The sequence below is a fragment of the Salvelinus namaycush genome, chromosome 34 (assembly GCF_016432855.1).
Source record: "Salvelinus namaycush isolate Seneca chromosome 34, SaNama_1.0, whole genome shotgun sequence".
Classification (NCBI taxonomy): domain Eukaryota; kingdom Metazoa; phylum Chordata; class Actinopteri; order Salmoniformes; family Salmonidae; genus Salvelinus; species Salvelinus namaycush.
The window spans coordinates 5899832-5914037 of NC_052340.1; the positions used below are offsets into that span (position 1 = coordinate 5899832).

At 41.5% G+C, this 14206-nt stretch overlaps 1 protein-coding gene across 1 annotated transcript in view; it reads left to right on the plus strand.

The window, feature by feature from the left end:
* The first annotated feature begins 578 nt into the window (after nt 1–578).
* Nucleotides 579–14206, plus strand: part of LOC120029004 (rho GTPase-activating protein 35-like) — a 101986-nt gene continuing 88358 nt past the window's right edge. The window contains exon 1 of the mRNA XM_038974290.1: nt 579–1235. The gene's annotated coding sequence lies outside the window, so the exon portion shown is untranslated. The remainder of the gene's footprint in view (nt 1236–14206) is intronic.

Here is a 14206-nt window from a genome sequence, read left to right on the forward strand (position 1 = left end):
CACAATCCAGGCCTCAATCGTTTCAAGGGTTTAAATATCCTTCTTTAACCTGTCTCCTCCCCTTCATCTACACTGGTTTGAAGTGGATTTAACAAGTGACATCAATATGGGATCATCGCTTTCACCTGATCATGTCAAGGAAAGAGCAGGTATTCTTAATGTTTTGTATACTTGGTGTAATTTGACCACGTTTTGAGTTATAGTGTTTTACATTCACTTTGTTTACAAACATTGTAGTAAAACAAGCTTATCTTTTGCGTCCTGATGGGGTCTGACAGTTAAACTGAGCTCCTGAAGCATTTATTTATATATATATATATATATATATATATATATATATATATATATAAGCTAAATTCTTCAAGAATCAATGGGTATATCCAAAAATTGATGTAGAAAATGCAGATTGCCCCCTTTTGTTTATTTTTATTGAAGTATATTATTAATACAGCAAAAAATGAAAACGAATTATGATGACTCACTAATTATTAGGAGAATATAAGCAATTATTGTATTTAGAAACATAATGTGCGTGTTGTAATTGTGTCCATGCGCCACTGGGCGAGACTACAGCTCTCTATCTATTCTCTCGGAATAGGACGGAGGAGGAGAGGCTATATTCGGGAGAAGGGCCGGGCCGCCATTATTGGGAAGCTGAAAAAAATACACTTACACACGGTCATACATTTGGGCAGTCCGTGAAGCGATACTCATAGGAAACACAACATTTAGGGTTGTAATCATCAATTGAGCACTGCGCATCAACTAACACCGCATATAATGTGTACGCGTATGGGCATATCTGTATATTGGACACAACAAAGGAAATAACAATTGGTCAAAACAACGTGGTGAACCAAGAGGAAAACACAACGAATCAAGTCTTTTCAACGCCCCTCTTTCCTAACGCGAACATCCAGGGGACAAGAAATTGAAGTTCTACTGCATTTTCCGAGATAATTTAGGTGTTTTGTGTCCAAAGGCAAGAAGAGGAACTCCACATGCAGATGGTACCGAAAAGTTAAATAGGCTACTTGTGAAAATGGAGTCTTGATTTCAGGGTAAAAAATATACCAAGTGTTCAAAAGGGGAATATAGATATTTATGTGACTGTTCGAGGAGTAGAATTTCCTCTTTGTTAAATTCTCGAGGCGTTGGGAGTGCTGTTTTTGCGAGTTGCGAAGGAGAACATTGGAGAGAAAGGAGTGAACGAGAGAAGAGGGAGGAATGCTATGGTATGTACCAATTCATTTAGCCAATCTTTTATTTTGTTAAACGGTTCAAAAATGAAAACAATTTACGTTAATTGACTATGATGGTGTGGTGTGGCAAGGAAAACAATGTTCCGTATAACAGTTATTTTCCAGGTTTAAATGGGTAGTTGGGAGTGAAGTGGGGGTAATAAGTGAATCTCGTTCAGACAAGAAAAAAATGTGTAGCAAACGGGTTTGCAATCTTTCTGTGTGGACTGGGGCTTGGTCAGGCCAGGCCAAGCTCTTCTGGGAGAATTAACCCTCTTGCGTAAAATACATTTGTAATCTTAATCAATGTGCCCAATTCAACAATAAGTGTACTTTTAGAATAGATAATTGTCAACGCGTTTTTCATCTGTGTCAATTACTGGCAGTGTTCTATTGTTTTTCATTCATTTGTTCACAATTACATGTGAATGGACAGAAGGTAGCATTCATTGGCGAAAATGTCTTAAGCAATTTGGAAATAGTGTCCCCATGCCATGCGCAATAGCCCTATGTTACGGGCCGAGAAAGTGTAAATGTTTTTTGACGAATAACAAATAAAATCAGGTCTTATTGTTGGCTACGTTGCATCATCTGTCATTTCCCCTCTATTCAGGGATAATTTTGCACTAGTGTCGGTCAAGGCCCCATGTCAAAGAGTTATGGACGCATAATATTCGTTAGTTACTGCGTAATAGGTTATAGGCGAGACTATCCTATAGACATTTTATTTATATGGCAGTTAGTCTTATTTCAAAGCTTACGGCACAATGCCAATAGGCCCATAGTATCCCACTAGTTAGGGGCAGCTGGAGTGCAAGGCACGTTTTTAATCCGTCACCATGTTTTGATATTTGTTTCCTACAGAAACCGAACGGTTTCGGGAGGACGTTTTTATGGCCTACCCATCGAAGTGTTATGACCTATTTTAATCTAGTCTACAATTTCCAATCCTATGAAGTTGCATGTCTCGAGTTCGTGCGTTTTCTGTTTTCAGTTAACATTAATTTTGAACTTCAAAATGGAATGTTCATATAGACTGCGCACCATACCTATCATTGTTTGTGATGCAACATTGTATATCCTAAGTGTCTTACAAAAAGCAAGTATTTCGTCCAATAATGTAATTACACAGATAGGATGACATGTCCCTTAATAAATAGGCATTAATTTGCGCTTTCGCTGAGAATGAGTGAAGTCCGCATTGTGGCCACTCCTATGTTGGAGTGCGTGTGGTATCGTGTACTACGCTATCCAATATCGCTCAGCGCATAGAGCAGTGAATTTGTGAACGGTTTCCTCTACCGGTGTAAAGGCTCTGACATATTGACAAACAGCCACGGTTTGTTTGCCTTCCCTGTTCTCCACTCTGTCAATTGTCACTGTTGTATTTATGTCTGCCAGTTATCAAGTTCGAGACGGTCTTGTAGTTAGACACACGTCTAGTTTTACACATTTTGGTGAATTGTAGGCTATTAGGACCTATAGATTTTCTGTCGTTTTGTAACCAATCTCTTTGCATTCAGAGGTCGAGTTAAGTCTGACTGTTTTTGTAGTTCTTCAGCAATGTTTGTTAATATGGGATTTCGTTTGTTTCGTTTCGAGGATTAGTCAGATGGCTATGTAACATTCTACAGGCCTGCGCAATAGAGGAATTTGGTGAGCACAGATAATTGAGTTGAAATTAGCCCGTTCCTCGGCTAAGGTCAAGTAGTCAAAAGTTTATCAAACCACAATGTGTGCGTTTGGTGAGTTTGTCCTTTTGGAGAGTTATTTTCACTGCTATAAAACAAAAACAAATGCTGATCAAAAGAGTGATTTGTTAACCACAGCCTACCAGTGGAGGCTGATGGGGGGAGCTATAGGAGGATGGGCTCATTGTAATGAATGGATTACATAGCACATATCAAACATGGGAACCACGTGTTTGACTTGTTCCGTTCCAGCCATTACAATGAGCCCATCCTCCTATAGCTCCTCCCACCAGCCTCCTCTGCAGCCTACGTATTTCTTATTATTCAGCGTATTAGTCATCTCCTTACTTGCTGCTTCAGATGAAGCAGCAAGTATGACAAGACCATTATGGAGTTGTTGGCTTGGGTGTCAAGAACTTTCCTAACATGATCCCCCCCCCCCCCCCCCCCCCCCCCCCCACACACACACACACACACACACACATTTACACTATAGCCTCTCAACTTCCTAGTACTTCCAGGCCGTTTGAGTAATGAATTGGTAGGCTCCCTTGTCTCTCAGCCCTGCTTCTGCAGATAGTATGATCTGAGTAGACCTCCCGCCACCCAGGGTCTGTGATATGGAGTGCCTGCTAAGAAAGGAATGCAGGAAAGGTTTGACCTGCTCTGTGCTGGGGTCCCGGAGAGGAGCCAGGGCAGGAATAATAATTATAACAGATTTATTTTATATAGTGCTTTTCATTACAAACAAGAATCTCAGTCTCCGAACACAAGGATGGATGGATGGCTGGTGGGATTGAGCTCTCATTCCTCCCTCTGTGTTTAGGTTTTATTTGAGGGAGAGAAAGTTTTACAAAGGATGAGGAACTACAGAGGAGCTACAGTGCCTTCAGACAGTATTCACACTCATTGACTTTTTCTACATTTTGTTGTTACAGCCTACATTTAAAATGGATAAAATTGATTTTGTCACTGTCCAAAACAAAATACCCCATTATGTCAAAGTGTAATTATGAGTCAATAAGTATTCAACCCCTTTGTTATGGCAAGCCTGAATACGTTCAGGAGTGAAAATGTCCTTAACAAGTCACATAAGTTGCATGAACTCGCTCTTTGTGCAATAATAGTGTTTAACATGATTTTTGAATGACTACCTCGTCTCTGTACCTCACACATATAATTATCTGTTAGGTCCTTGCCTAGTTAAATAAAACATTTGTGAATTTCAAACAAAGATTCAACCAAAAAGACCAGGGAGGTTTTCCAATGACTCACAAAGAAGGGCACCTATTGGTAGATGGGTAAAATAGCTGACATTGAATATCCCTTTGAGCATGGTGAAGTTATTAATTACACTTTGGATGGTATATGCGTACACCCAGTCACTACAAAGATACAGGCGTCCTTTCTAACTCGGTTGCCGAAGGAAAATGCTCAGAGTTTTCACCATGACTCCAATGCTGACTGTAAAACAGTTACAGAGTTGAATGGCTGTGATAGGAGACAACTGAGGATGGATCAACAACATTGTAGTTACTCCACAATACTAACCTAAATGACAGAGTGAAAAGAAGGAAGCCTGTACAGAATAAAAAATGGTTGTCTAGCAATGATCAACAACCAATTTGACAGAGCTTGGAAAATGGTACAATCCAGGTGTGCAAAGCTCTTAGACTTACCCAGGAAGACTCGCAGCTGTAATCGCTGCCAAAGGTGATTCTAACATGTATTGACTCAGGGGTGTGAATACTTTTGTAAATTAGATATTTGTGTATTTCATTTTCAATAATTTTGTAAAAATTTCTAAAAACATGTTTTTACTTTGTTATTGGGTATTGTGTGTAGATGGGTGAGGGGGGAAAAAATCATTGAATCCATTTTGAATACAGGCTGTAACAACAAAATGTTGAATAAGTCAAGGTGTATGAATACTTTCAGAAGGCACTGTAGCAGGCTCTCAATACTGGATCATTGTTCATGCCAGAGTTGTGTATGTGGATTTCACTTCCTCCTTGAGGCAAATTCCAAAACCTGCTCCAGATAGGAGAGTAAATGTGGACGTGTAGAATAATCTTCTGCTGTGTTGGTCTATGATGGCCTGCTATATCGGAAAATGGATGACTGAACATTTTCTTCGATCTCAATCAACCTCATAGGAAAGACCTTTCTCACTGGACACTGCAGCAAACCCATGTGTCAGACGTATGCAAACACCACCAATAGCATGGAGCTGCTATATGGTACTACTCTAAATACTTTACCAGTATTTAAATTCTACATTCTTTCCAGTTATTGATCTACTCTTCTGAGGAAGGGTCACAGGCTACATTATCCCCGTGAATTCAACTGCACTCTTTTGGCTAGTTGCTCTTCCACTGAACCGATCACAAACCCACTTTTGGTTTTGTCGCTCAGCTAGCCTGCCTCTCTGCTCCCAGGTAACGTATTAGCAGCCAGGACTTCCTGGTCTCAGCCTGATTGGGCCCTTTGCGGCGCAGTCACACCTCACCAGGAAGCCGCGTCCCTCACAAACAGCTGTACCGTTTGCTCGAGCAGCAGGCCCTCCGCTCTCCTGTACCCGCTCGCCCTTGCCCCTCCCTGGGCCGCAGGTTGTGCCGAGAGTCCTTGGTCCGCCTCCTCATCCACACAATACACCTGTAAAAGATGTTCAAGGCTTATACTATACATGCTGTAAATAACGAGGTCCACTAGTTCTGAAGCCTCATTTCCCCATCTACTAGCCCACACAGCCATGCACGTTCAGTCCCTTTGATTCTGACAATGACCAATCAATGGGTCTAACATCTATTGTCCAGCCTTCGGTAAAGACTAACATCATGTAGTGTTCTGATCACAATTCAGCTATCAGCAGAATCAATGCACACAATTCATGTATTGTGAAATCTGTTGTAAAATGTATTTTACTGTTTTAAAAAGTTTATTATAAGGTATATTACTGCCTTAATTTTGGCTGGACCCCAGGAAGAGTAGCTGCTGCCAATGTATGGGAATGCATAATAAATACAAATATTGGCCACTAAACCCTTAAATCTATCCAGCATTAACCATGCCACGTCTCATTAAGTGATGATGACACACTCTGGTTTCTTAAACCACCTTGTCTCTGAATGAAATTGTCACCTGTTCATTCACAGATCACACATTGCCGCCAGCCTAGGGAGACGCCATATTTCGTGGGAATGTTTCACAGAGCGGGAGCTGTTAAATCGTCCCTGTGTCTTACTAGGAAAAGTGATGTTGAAAAGTTTGATTGAAAGTGGAAGCCAGTGTTTTGATAGAGCGAGAGCTAATTATAGGCAGCAGCTATAGAATTTGTTGGCCAGATTACAGTGGCTCGCTTCTGAATGGCTGCCTTGTTTGAGACCAGAGTATAAAGCAGGGGAACGGCAATAAGAGCCGATTTTTATCCGAACCATTAGAAAGTGTGCATGTGTTGACTTGCTGATTTGATGGATGACGATAGCTTGTTACAAAGGACTCCAGGTTCTTCTGCTGGTCCAAAGTCAGTTTGATCTGTTGTCTTTGAGTGGTCAAGGCCAGCGTTGGGGGAGGAAAAACTGATTCCATTGCAGCATAGGGGAACATATCCCAAGGTTTCATGGGGTTGATCAATAACTAGTCCTGTCCTGCAGAAGCCTATATACCCAATGTTTCCTAGAAATCCTTGTACACCCATAAGCGTGTCAAATATTTCACAGGACATCCAATAAGAAAGAGGATGCAATGTCTCTTATCGATCACAAATCCCCATCCCTCCCTGAATTGCCAAGATGGTATATGCCCACGTTACAAACACTGCGAATGGAACGCTCCAGTGAAAGGTATGGGTGAGCTGTTGTGTGAATAGGGGTTATCAGCCTTTGTGAGGGCAGTTTGAATTGCCCGCCATGTCCTGGGTGACAAAAGGGGGCCATGATGTTTAGATGAATGGTGACCATGGAGATGGAGGCCCAGGATGTGGGCCACTGTTCGCTGCAGTGCTCCTCGAGACAAGATACAATTGCAAGAGGGAGAAAGGGGAATGAAGGAGATTAGAAACGAGAGCGAGAGAGAAAAAAGGAGTGATGGAACGAGGGAAGAATGCAGGATTTAGTCAACAAGGAAAGAGAATCAAAAGGAGTAAAAAGCGAGGGAATGAGACTTGGAGTGAGGGGGAAAAAGTGACTGACAGAGAGAAATGCACATTTAGTGAGCTGTTCAATGATGTAAGGCACAGTTGGCCCTTTAGGCTGTGTTCCTGGTATGTGCCCCCTCAGTTCTGTGCTAAGGGATCAGCAATCAATGGCAACCGTCAGTAACCCTGCTGTCTGGCTATTGGCCACAGGGGATTACTCAGCACATTCAGCCGAGGCTATGAGTAATGCTGGCGAATAAGATGAGGGCTCTGAACTACAATGGGCAGGAGCAGAGATCCAGACATCCAATGGGAGTTCTCTAACGTCTCTTTTCCGAAGCATCCTTTGGCCTGATTGACAGCAAATTCGGCCTAAAGTATATCTCTGAGTATATCAGTACAGTTCCAGTATGTCTTAGTGGGGCTCAGGAGCCTCCATCTGTGGTTGTGAGCGACTGAGCCAGCTGTTTTATCTGGGGCACTTTGTTTCTGAGAGGCTAGAGACCCACAGGAGCACAGTGGAGTGCGAGATCATGGGAAGAGCTCTCAGCGAGAGGAACTCGCGCATTCCACCCACACGGAGTTAGCAGGCTAACCCGGAGCACGTGTGTGTACCTGCATGTGCATAAAATATCTTTTTTTTATTTTTTTATTATATCGCTCCAATATATTTTCTACATATTTTAAATCTGGTTTGAGTCGTTTATGTTTACACTGAAAACATTTAACCATCCCACCGCTGCAAAATGAATATAGGGGAAACACTAGAATAGGACTTTTGGGTGTAGAATTGGGCCTCCTTTTCTGAGATTTAGTACAATCAACAGGGGAACGGTCCCATGTGCTTTCTGAGTTTGGGGAGACCTGCTTTATAGTAGATCCCGAGTCATTAGAAATCCATAGACCCTTCTAGAACATGACCTTAACTGATGTTTAATTTGTATTATCTGTTCCCAGCATCTGAGGGATTCCAGGTTCTCTTATGTACTGTCACTGCTGGAAGCGTTGTCTTTTATTCTAACTGTCTGGTACGTCGCTACACCTGCAGCACAGAGAGAGCGCGTTGTTCCACTTCCGCCATATTCTAATTAAAGGTGACAGGTTTAATCACCGACTGATAAGCTGCCAGGAGAGGAGGGAAAAGAGCCCACAGACGACTAGAGGCCTTAAACAGCCACTCTTCTGAGCTTAGCTCTTTCTTTCGATCTCTCTCTCTCCTGCCCCCATCTGTCTCCCTCCAGCACTCCGCATCTCTTCGTAGAATCGTGGTGCTACATTAGTGTCAGCAGTGGTTCAAGACAGTGGAAGGGCACCACCTTGTCACAAGGCGTTAGTGTGGGATGCCATTTCGGGAGTTCTCGTGACCAGTAAGTTGCCCTTTACCACTTCCCCATTGGCCCAGGCAGACTGGGAGGAGAGGGGCACACACAGGTTTCCTATCAAACAAAGTGTGATAGACATAAAACACGAAGGTTTCCTAAGGTCATTTCCATGTAAAATGACCCATGAGCACCAATGTGAAGTTTTATAGGAGCATGTCAAAAGAAAGCAATCTTTTTGGGGAAATAAAGGCCTAGATATGTTTTTCCATCCCAAAAATGTGGAATAAGCAACGTCTTTGATTTCTGGTCACACAGATGTGTGTGTGGGGGGGGGTGTCTTAAAACATACTAGTAAAAATTGTGAGTCGCCCTGTGGGACTCCCGATCACGGCCAGATGTGACACAGCCTGGGATCAAACCCGGGTCTGTAGTGACGCCTCTAGCACTGCGATGCAGTGCCTTAGACCACAGCGCCACTCGGGAGGCCCTTACGCAAGTTAAGAAACGTTGCTTAGTTGAAGAAATATTGTCATAACGTTAGCTTGTTAACTGAACAAGGCAGTCACACACACACTTCATATGAAACGAATGGGCTGGTAAGTGCAGCACAATGCACACTGCACTTAAACAAAGACCGTACATGTGAAGATGGGAAGAAACTGTTTCTCCAATAGAAATCCAGATCACAGTTGTAGGCGACGTCATGGCTTGTCACTTTCATGAGGTTGGAGTAATAACATGCTCAACTACTTAAAAATATTGGCTCGAATCTAGATTGTGCCTTTAGATTTAGAGAAATTCTTCCCTAGTTGTTAATTTTCACTTCACCCATTGACTTCACAAAACCCGGCCTGGCCTGATTGGTCTGTTTCGGAAGTTTTACCGGAAGTCCCGCAATGTTGAGCCTCTGGGTGTAGAATCTCTATGACTTAATTCTTTACCAAGCTAGCAACAGTATCTTGCAAGATTATTAGACATACTTAAATTCACTCTCCATTATCCCACACTGCCACTGCCAGTTTGCTTGCTAGTTAAAATTAGCTTAACGGTTCGCGTTACCATTTACCAGTAGCAAAACATAGTTAGCTAGCTTTTCTACTGGCTCTCGGCAGCTGCTTCATTAAATTAATCCATTGAGATTTAATTATGTTGCTAGCTACGCTAGTTATCTAGTTGTGGCCATCTGGCTAGTATCATGGGCAGAGGTGCTGGGTATCTATCGGCAATAAGATTCCTCTTGTGTCTGATAGGGCTGGGCGATATACCGTATTTTCCAATATGCCGGTATTGCTGCATGGACCAGTTGGGGTTTGTACTTGAAAGCTTGCGTTGTTAAATGTGATACGTCCCGCTTAAATCTTGTTAGCCACTAATGCTAGTTGCTAGCTAATTAAATGTACTGAGTCAGAGCAAACGTAATTAGCGATACAGCCTGATAATACCAGTGACGATGTAGACCTAAATCAGCATTTTTGTTTTGTTTTTTTGTGCAACATATTCTATGTAAATCAGAGGAATACGTGACACAATTGGCCACAATGGGAAATCAAAATACTTTATTACGTTTGTAAAGTTCTATTCATTATACAAGAATAATCTCAAAGGGCATAAAATTGAAAAATAGTTTAAAAAGCAAAAAACGAAGCAAGTATATCTGACCACAACATGGAAGAAACAGTTTAGGAGGAAGGGTAGGCCAGCCTATCGAGATCAAATGTATTTATATAGCCCTTCTTACATCAGCTGATATCTCAAAGTGCTAACAGAACATGGCCAAGATGTTCAAATGTTCATAAATGACCAGCATGGTCAAATAATAATAATCACAGTAGTTGTCGATGAGTCTTAAAGTGGAACTGACACCATTTGAACTACTTTCCAGAAATTAAAGAAACAGATCATCGTAGTACTGGTATTAAAGATCAAATTCGCAGTTTGTTTCAAAAACAACTTCATAAGAGTTTTTAAAATAGGTTATATTTGACTCAAAATTCCATTTACGTAGAGTAAGGCATTGTTGGCAGAATTAAATGGATGCAGTCAATGCATAATTTAATAAAGTTCACCAAGAAATGTGATGCACTAAGCTACTCATTTAAGCAAACTTGAACGACTGTTAACATATCTCTTAGTTGTCATTCTAAATGTATTTGGCATCAATCAAATGAGCAGGCAGGCAAGCTGTAAATCCCATTCAATTGTGGATTATTATTGGACTCGTGGCAGGAGGCAGGGCAGGCTGCTACTACCCATCGTATTCACAATATATTTTTTGACCGAAAAAGTTAAACCCCCTTAATCTACCGTTCCCTGTGCCACATTTTCTTTTCATCTGGCTCAGGCTAACATTGTTGCTGTTGTGCATAGGCAACTGAGGGAGATGGAGCCTACGTTTTTGGTTGTTTGATCAATGGGACTTTAAATGAACCAGAAGTAAGACTCCCATGGTATTTTATGTATTCGCAAAAAACATTACGGTTTCTTCTTGTGACTTTTGCTACTGCTTTCTAAACCAACGATCTAAACAAAGTTCTGCTGCCTGTAAACACAGTCCAGTCTAGTGAAGCAGCAATTGCAAATTGAATGTTACATGCGTGCATGGCATGGCCTATTTGCGTAAGGGGCGTACTCAAACTGTGATTTGGTTATGGCGCACCGGTCTGTGTAGAGCGGCCCTGGACAAGACTGGCAAGTTTGTAGTTTTTGTTTACTGCAGTGTCTATTAATTGTGTAAACCCACAGCGGGTTTCCTATTCATATTACTGTAGCATTGTCACAAATACCCGACTAGACGTTATTTCAAGACATTCTAGGAATGTATGAAAACGTGAAAATTAGCATATCTACGTGCTTGCTTGTCGCAAGAATAGAAGCGGCATATTCGTCCCAAGGGTGTATATGAAGATGGTAAAGCTACACTATGCAGAAATTGCTCCGCCGCTTCAGGGTTGCTAAAATTCTAATAGTTAGCCTCATTTCCGTGTGTGTGACAAAGTAGGCTAGTATAGTGTAGAAAATCATTGTGACATCTACCGTGGTTATGGAAATCTATTTTCCATAACCAAAAATATTGTGTTTTCAGCTGTTTGAGACTGGTGTACGAAACCGAAATTAAAGGACGCAAAAACAATACTTAATAAAGGGACACATAGAAATAGTGCACATAGAACAGATATACCGCTTCTTAGACTTGCTTTCAATGAGAATTACAGATCTATAACTGACATTTCTTTGTGAAGTTTTGGTCACGTCGCACATAAAGTTAAATATTGCCACTTTTTTTAATAGGATATGATAGTGCTATGTCTGTGTCAGTTTCTCTTTTTAAAAGTCTCCTTTAAAAGCTCAAACAGTCCGAACAGCTTTGAGATTAAAGGAAGGGCGTTCCATAGGTGTGGTATGTGGGAGGTAAAGACATGGTCCCCCATTGTGCGTTGCCTGGTCCTGGGGGCATGAAGCAGTTTGGCGTGGTTTGAAAGTAGGGTGCGTGTAGTAGTCACAAACCACAGTTGCAGTAATATACGCTATTGTACTGTCTTTAACTATGTTACTGAACTGTACTCTACCTTTCTTTACTGTAATGCACTGCACTCTACTACTGTGCTGTACTCTGATGCCCAAACTTGTGAAACATCGACGTCTATGATTGGTACAGATTTTGTCTTGTTTGGAGGCGGAGAATAATAGCCAGTGTGTAGAATAATACCCAAGCATGAGGATACTACATTTTTCTACCTTTGGTACCTATTCAGGATATCACCATGAAGAGAATGACATTCATACACTGAACAATAATATAAATGCAACAATTTCAAAGTTTTTACTGAGTGACAGTTCATATAAGGAAATCAGTCAATTTGAAATAAATTCATTAGGCCCTAATCGATGGATTTCACATGACTGGGAATACAGATATGCATGTGGTCGCAGATACCTTAAAGCATAAAAGGTGCGTGGATCAGAAAACCAGTCAGTGTCTGGTGTGTGATCACCGTTTGCCTCATGCAGCATGACACATCTCCTTCACATAGAGTTGATCAGGCTGTTCATTGTGGCCTGTGAAATGTTGTCCCACTCCTTTTCAATGGTTGTGCGAAGTTGCTGGATATTGGCGGTAACTGGAACACGCTGTTGTACGTGTCTATTCAGAGCATCCCAAACATGCTCAATGGGTGACATGTCTGAGTATGCAGGCCATGGAAGAGCTGGAACATTTTCAGCTTCCAGGAATTGTGTACAGATACTTGCGACATGGGCCGTGCATTATCATGTTGAATTAGGTGATTGCGGCGATGAATGGCACAACAAGGGGCCTCAATCTCATCACTGTATCTCTGTGCATTGAAATTGCCATAGAAAAAAATGCCTTTTTAAAAAAAAAATCCGTAGCTTATGCCTGCCCATACCATAACCCCACCGCCACCATTGGGCACACTGTTCACGACTTTGACATCAGCAAATCTGTAAAGAGCACACTTCTCCAGCATGCCAGTGTTCTCTGGCAACATCTCTGTTGGACATTCCTACAGTCAGCATGCCAATTGCACGCTCCCTCGAAACGTGAGGCATCTGTGGCATTGTGTTGTGTGACAAAACTGCACATTTACAGTCACCCTTTTATTGTCCCCAGCACAAGGTGCACCTGTGTAATGATCATGCTGTTTAATCACCTTCTTGATATGCGACACCTGTCAAGTGGCTGGATTATCTTGGCAAAGGAGAAATGCTCACTAACAGGGATGTAACAAATATTTGTGCATGAAATAAGATTTTTGTGGACATGGAACATTTCTGGGATCTTTTATTCAAGCTCAGGAAAAATAGGACAAACACTTTACATGCAGTGTTTTATACTTTTGTTGAGTGTAATTATGCTTTTCTGTATAATACAAATCAAAGACCCATGATGCCATTATGTTATCTTCATTCTGTTACTGGGTGTTGATGCACTTACTGTAGTTTAGAATAATCGTAATTATTATTATTTTTAACTCAAGGTGTCCTGTCATAGCTGATGCCCCATTCTTTCGGCAAACATCTTTGAATCTTAGTTCGGAGTAGATATTTAAGTTTCAGAAAAACGTGGTCACATAAAAAGTGGAGGGAGATTTTACGGTCATTCAGTTACCGAACTTTGCATCTGCACTATTCCTCGAGTAAATGTGTTTTGGTAAAATGTTCAGTGGCAATTGTTGAAGGTAGACGTCTGCATGTACAGTGCATTCAGAAATGATTCAGACCCTTTGACTTTGTCCAAGTTTAGTTACGTTACAGCCTTATTCTAAAATGGATCAAATAAAAAATACTCATCAACTTACACACACAACCCCATAATGTTAAAGCAAAAACAGATTTTTAGAATTTTATTTAAAATGAATAACAAATACCGTATTTACACAAGTATTCAGACTCTTTGCTATGAGACTCGAAATGGAACTCAGGTGCATCCTGTTTCCACTGATTATACTTGAGATTGATTGATTGGTGTCCACGTGGTAAATTCAATTGGTTGGACATGATTTGGAAAGGCACACACCTGTCTATATAAGGTTCCACAGTTGACAGTGCATGTCAGAGCAAAAACCAAGCCACGAGGTCAAAGGAATTGTCCGTAGAGCTCCGAGAGAGGATTGTGTCGAGGCACAAATCTGAGGAAGGGTACCAAACATGTCTGCATAATTGAAGGTCCCCAAGAACACAGTGGCCTCCGTCATTCTTAAATGGAAGAAGTTTGGAACCACCAAGACTCTTCGTAGAGCTGGCCGCCCGGCCAAACTGAGCAATCAGGGGGAGAAGGGCCTTGGTCAGGGAGGTGAC